This window comes from Aedes albopictus, chromosome 1 (genome assembly GCF_035046485.1).
Source record: "Aedes albopictus strain Foshan chromosome 1, AalbF5, whole genome shotgun sequence".
Lineage (NCBI taxonomy): Eukaryota > Metazoa > Arthropoda > Insecta > Diptera > Culicidae > Aedes > Aedes albopictus.
In genome coordinates, this window is record NC_085136.1 from 325,016,410 (window position 1) to 325,022,393 (window position 5,984).

The following is a 5,984-nucleotide window of genomic DNA, read 5'->3' on the forward strand; positions in this document are numbered from 1 at the left end:
CGTAGAGAACCACCGGTCTTATTAACGTCTTGTACATGGTACATTTGGTGCGGGGTGAATCTTTTTTACCGCAGTTTCTTCTGGAGCCCGTAGTAGGCACGACTTCCACTGATGATGCGCCTTCGTATTTCACGGCTCACGTTATTGTCAGCCGTTAGCAAGGAACCGAGAAAGACGAATTCTTCTACCACCTCGAAAGTATCCCCGTCTATCGTAACATTGCAGCCAAGGCTTGTCCTGTCTCGCTCAGTCCCACCTACCAGCATGTACTTTGTCTTAGCTGCATTCACCACCAGTCCGACCTTTGCTACTTTGCGATTCAGGCGGGTGTACAGTTCTGCCAACGTTCCAAATGTTCTAGCAATAATATCCATGTCATCCGCAAAACAGACAAATTGGCCGGATTTCGTGAAGATCGTATCCCGGCTGTTGAGCCCGGCTCGTCGCATAACACCTTCCAAGGCGATGTTGAATAGTAGGCAGGAAAGTCCATCACCTTGTCGTAGTCCCCGTTGAGATTCGAATGAACTGGATAGTTCACCCGAAATCCTTACGCTGTTCTGCACACCGTCCATCGTTGCTCCCGGGAAAGCTGTTCTTGTCCATGATTCTCCATAGCTCTGTGCGGTCGATACTGTCGTATGCCGCTTTGAAGTCGATGAACAGGTGGTGCGTTGGGACCTGGTATTCACGGCAATTCTGGAGGATTTGCCGTACGGTGAAGATCTGGTCCGTTGTCGACCGGCCGTCGATGAAACCGGCTTGGTAACTTCCCACGAACTCATTTACATTAGGTGAAAGACGACGGAAGCTGATCTGGGATAGCACTTTGTAGGCGGCATTCAAAATGATGATTGCTCGAAAGTTCTCACACATTAACTTGTCGCCTTTCTTGTGGATGGGACAGAGTATCCCTTCCTTCCACTCCTCCGGTAGCTGTTCGGTTTCCCAGATCTTGACTACTAACTGGTGCAGACAGGTGGCCTACTTTTCCGGGCCCATCTTGATGAGTTCTGCTGCGATACCGTCCTTACCAGCCGCTTTGTTGTTTTTGAGCCATCCACCATCCTTAACTTCCCTCAGCGTGGGAGTTGGTCCGTTCCCGTCCTCTGCTGCACCAACATAGTCCTTTCCTCCGCTGCCTTGGTCCTCCGTGCCTACATTCTCTTCGCCATTCAGGTGCTCGTCGAAGTGCTGCTTCCACCTTTCGATCACCTCACGTTTGTCCGTCAGGAGGCTCCCGTCCTTATCCCTGCAGGTTTCGGCTTGCGGCACGTAGCCTTTGCGGGATGCGTTGAGCTTCTGGGAGAATTTACGTGTTTCCTGTGAACGGCACAGCAGTTCCATTTCCTCGCACTCCGCTTCTTCCAGGCGGCGCTTTTTCTCCCGGAAGACACGGGTCTGCTGCTTCCGCTTCTGTCCGTATCGCTCCACATTCTGTCGGGTTCCATGCTGCAGCATTACCGCCCGCGCTGCATCCTTCTCCTTCAGAATCGCTCTGCACTCCTCGTCGAACCAATCGTTTCGTTGACTCCGTTCTACGTACCCGATAGTGCTCTCGGCTGCGTTGTTGATGGCTGCTTTGACTGTACTCCAGCAGTCCTCTAGAGGGGCACATCGAGCACACCCTCGTCCGGAAACGCTGCCTCGAGATTCTGCGCGTATGCGGTGGCGACATCCGGTTGCTTCAGTCGCTCTAGATCGTACCGGGGCGGCCGCCGGTACTGTACATTGTTAATAACGGAGAATTTTGGGCGCAGTTTAACCATCACCAGGTAGTGATCAGAGTCGATATTAGCGTCACGATAGGTCCTGACGTCGATAATGTCGGGCATGTTCCGTCCATCAATCAGAACGTGGTCGATTTGCGACTCCGTTCGTTGTGGTGATCTCCAGGTGTAACGATACGGGAGGCTGTGCTGGAAGAAAGTGCTACGAATGGCCATGTTCTTGGAGGCGGCGAAATCGATGAGGCGTAGGCCATTTTCGTTCGTCAGCTGGTGGGCGCTGAACTTTCCAATCGTCGGTCTGAATTCCTCCTCCTGGCCTACCTGAGCGTTTAGATCCCCTATGATGATCTTGACGTCGTGGTTTGGGCAGCGGTCGTACTCGCGTTCGAGCTGCGCGTAAAATGCGTCTTTATCATCATCAGTGCTTCCGGAGTGAGGGCTGTGCACGTTTATTATGCTAATGTTGAAGAATCGGCCCTTGATCCTCAACCTGCACATTCTTTCGTCGATCGGCCACCAACCGATCACGCGCCTCTGCATGTCGCCCATCACTATAAAAGCTGTTCCCAGCTCACGTGTGTTGCCGCAACTCTGGTAGATGGTATGATTACCTCTAAACGTTCGCACCATAGATCCTGTCCAGCACACCTCCTGCAGCGCTACGATTCCGAACCCGCGGTCCTTCAGTATATCGGCGAGTATGCGGGTGCTCCCGATGAAGTTGAGAGATCTGCAGTTCCACGTACCGAGCTTCCAATCGCAAGTCCCTGTTCGTCGCTGTGGTCGTCGCCATTGGTATCGGTTCGCATTCTTCTCTTGTTGATTTTCCGGTGCTAGTCTTTTTACGGCTGGCTCGCAGGGCCTGACACCAACCCACTAACCCAGGGAGCTGGGAGATAATATTTTACCTGAGTTTCCACCCCCAAGCAGCAAGCAGTGATCAGTGTAGACGATTGCACTATCACTTCGAAGCGCTCTGTCAAACACTTGGGTGTGATGATCGACGATAAGCTCACCTTCGATTGCCAGTTCTAGAACAGTTGAGCGCGGGCGTGGTGGTTGACCCTGCTAGCCTTCCAAGAGCAAAGGGAGTGGTAAGGACCGCTTGGGAGACTAGCTAAGGTAGCTAAGCGTCAGCATGCTACCTTGGTGGACTCCTCAAAGCGATTCATCGATGTTGGTTGCTGCATGACAACGCAGCCTTGAGGATACATGTAAGGTTAGGCGGCAATGGGAATGTATTTAGTGCGTCGTGTGTAGTCCTTTCTTTTACTTTGCATGTAGGCGACGGTCCCCAACCCCACACTTCCAGGACCTGGACCGTTCGAGTACCTGTTGATTATGCCTTATTGCTTAGAAAAGCCAAAAACAGTCCGACGCCACGTCTGCAATGCTACCACGTTGTTCTCCCCGCGGTCATTCGATCACTCTAAGGGTCGATTTCAACCACTCGGTACTCGTATAAGCTACGCAGCCGACTCCGTACCCATGGACCACTTCTTATATAGCGTCTGAACTAGTCATGTAGCATTTAAGAATTGGAGCTCAGTAAAGTATTCCAAACACAAAAGTCGTTAAAAGATACCAGAGGACTGAAACCCTGAGGAAGGCCGATAGCTGCAAACAGACATATAATATGATCTAGAATTGTAGCTGTCATAGTCTCATAAATAATAACCTACGCGTAGCTTTGGTATGATTGTTTCAAAAGACATTTTCAATGCTGTTACAGATAAGGTGTAGCTGCCCTTGGCGCATGTGTGCTAGTCTGAAATAGTCATAGCTGCACTCATTGCGGTATTCCAGGTATTTACTCTTCAAAATAATTTCCTCATGACCGAATACACTTTGACAAATGCTTGGACAGCACAATAGTAAAATAGCAATTGAAAGATGTAATGTTATCTAACAGTAAATATCGTTTGACTAGTTTTATGCTATGATCATGCTATTGTTAGGTCATAGAACGGCTGGTGAAAAGTAATACAGGCTCAGCTGCAAGCAACGCCATCAATACCGATGAATGATCATGTCACAAAATACGAAGCCATTCATAAGTAATATAAATATCATAGGTAGAGTACTCGCTCGCCCTGCCTTTTTTTTTTTTTTTTTTTTTTTTTTTTCTTCTAAACCATAGGGGGATAATCTGCTCAACAGACACCCTAACAGAAGGTTAGGGTAGTGTAGGTCTGACAGGCCGTCTTCTACAACAAAAGTAAAATCCAGGACTACTCTCTCCTCGTACCCACTAAACCATTCCTATGGTCGCCAAACCCTACGTCTCTCCGGAACCACCAAGAAGGTATTGCTTCAGAGAGGGGCTAGTGCACATCGCACCCACAAGGTTAGCTGCGTAGCCTGCAGCAACGAACATCGATGACTCGCTTTGGAGAGTCCATCACGGTAGCATGCTGGCGCTTAGCCAGTTTCCCGAGTGGTCCTCGCCACTCCCTTTGTCCTCGGAAGGCGGGCAGGGTCAACCCCGCCCGCGCCCTACTGCTGAGCGGACATCAAGAACTGATGCCCACGTGCAACCCGATCTGACCTGCCCGTAAGGAAGGGTATCACTACCCTTCAGGCCCTATCAGATGCACCCGTAGGTTGCAGACAGCAGGATCTCACCTACCCCGACCCTTGCCGGGGACCCCTTTCCAACCGCGGGCTCGGATCCAACCCAGTAGACCGACGCCACGACAGCACCACTACCGGGACTTCCTCTCCGCGGCCACTTAATCGTTGTAAGGGTCGATCTCGACCGCAGGGCACCGGTATGACCTACGAAGCCGACTCCGAACCCCTGGACCACCTCTTGTACTGCATCTGGACTAGCCATTCTCCGAGTCCACGCGCCACCTCCTCTGTAGCTCCCAGACGATGTGTGTAATAGCCGTTGAAACGGCGTTCCAGCCAAACTCATCCCTACACATTCTCTGGACCAAGTTGTCCGGAGTTGTGTCCTCCCCGCATGTGGCAAGCATGCGGTCACGCATTGTGCGAAAACGCGGGCACACGAACAAAACGTGTTCCGCCGTTTCCTCTAAACCATTGCACACTGGGCATTCGGGAGAATCCGCATGCCCGAAACGGTGTAGATACTGTCGGAAGCAACCATGACCTGTAAGGACCTGTGTCAGGTGGAATGTGACTTCCCCATGGCGCCTATTAATCCAACTATCTACCCTCGGTATCAACCTATAGGTCCACCTTCCTTTGGTGGAACTGTCCCACGCGCGCTGCCATTTGACCATAGAGGCCATCCTGACAGTCCTGCGTATGCCTCTTGTGCCGCGCATTTCGAAGCACTCCATGTCCTCACTGATAAGAATGCTGATAGGCACCATAGCAGTAATGACGCAGAGAGCGTCGTGTGACACGGTACGGTACGCGCTCGCAACCCTCAGGCACATAAGCCTGTAAGTACTTTCCAGCTTCCGTCGGTAGCATTTAGTACTTAGCGCGGTGCCCCACGCCGGGCCGCCATACCTAAGTATGGATGTAGCAACACTAGCCAGAAGCTTGCGCTTACTGGCGTACACCGCAGAGCTATTGGACATCATCCGGGACAGTGCCGCAATAGCTGTGGAGGCTCTTTTACAGGCATAATCGACGTGGCTACCGAAGGTAAGCTTATCGTCGATCATCACGCCCAAGTGTTTGACGGAGCGCTTTGACAGGATAGTACAGTCTCCTACACTGATCTCCGTCTGCTGCTCCGACTTCAGGTTGTTAACAACCGTCACCTCTGTCTTGTGGTGAGCCAGCTCCAGTTTCCTGGACCGCATCCACGCCTCCACAACCTTGATCGAGTGGTTGGTAGTCAACTTTACCTCCTCGATCGTTTCACCGTAGACTTCGAGCGTAATGTCGTCGGCAAATCCGACAATCACCACTCCCACTGGATACTCTAACCTCAACACCTCGTCGTACATGACATTCCATAACACCGGACCCAGGATGGAACCTTGCGGGACTCCTGAGGTTATGTGAAAGCACTTCCGACCCACCTCCGTGTCGTAGACTAGTACACGATTCTGAAAGTAACTTCCGAGAATCTTGTACAGGTACTCCGGTATCCCCAGACGCAAGAGCGCATCGGCAATAGCAGACCAGCTGGCGCTATTAAACGCATTCCTTACATCCAGAGTCACTACCGCGCAAAAGCGAATTCCCCTCCTCTTAGGCTCGAGTGCTTTCTCGGCGGTTTTTGTAACCGACAAGATAGCGTCTACGGTGGACCTCCCCTTCCGGAAG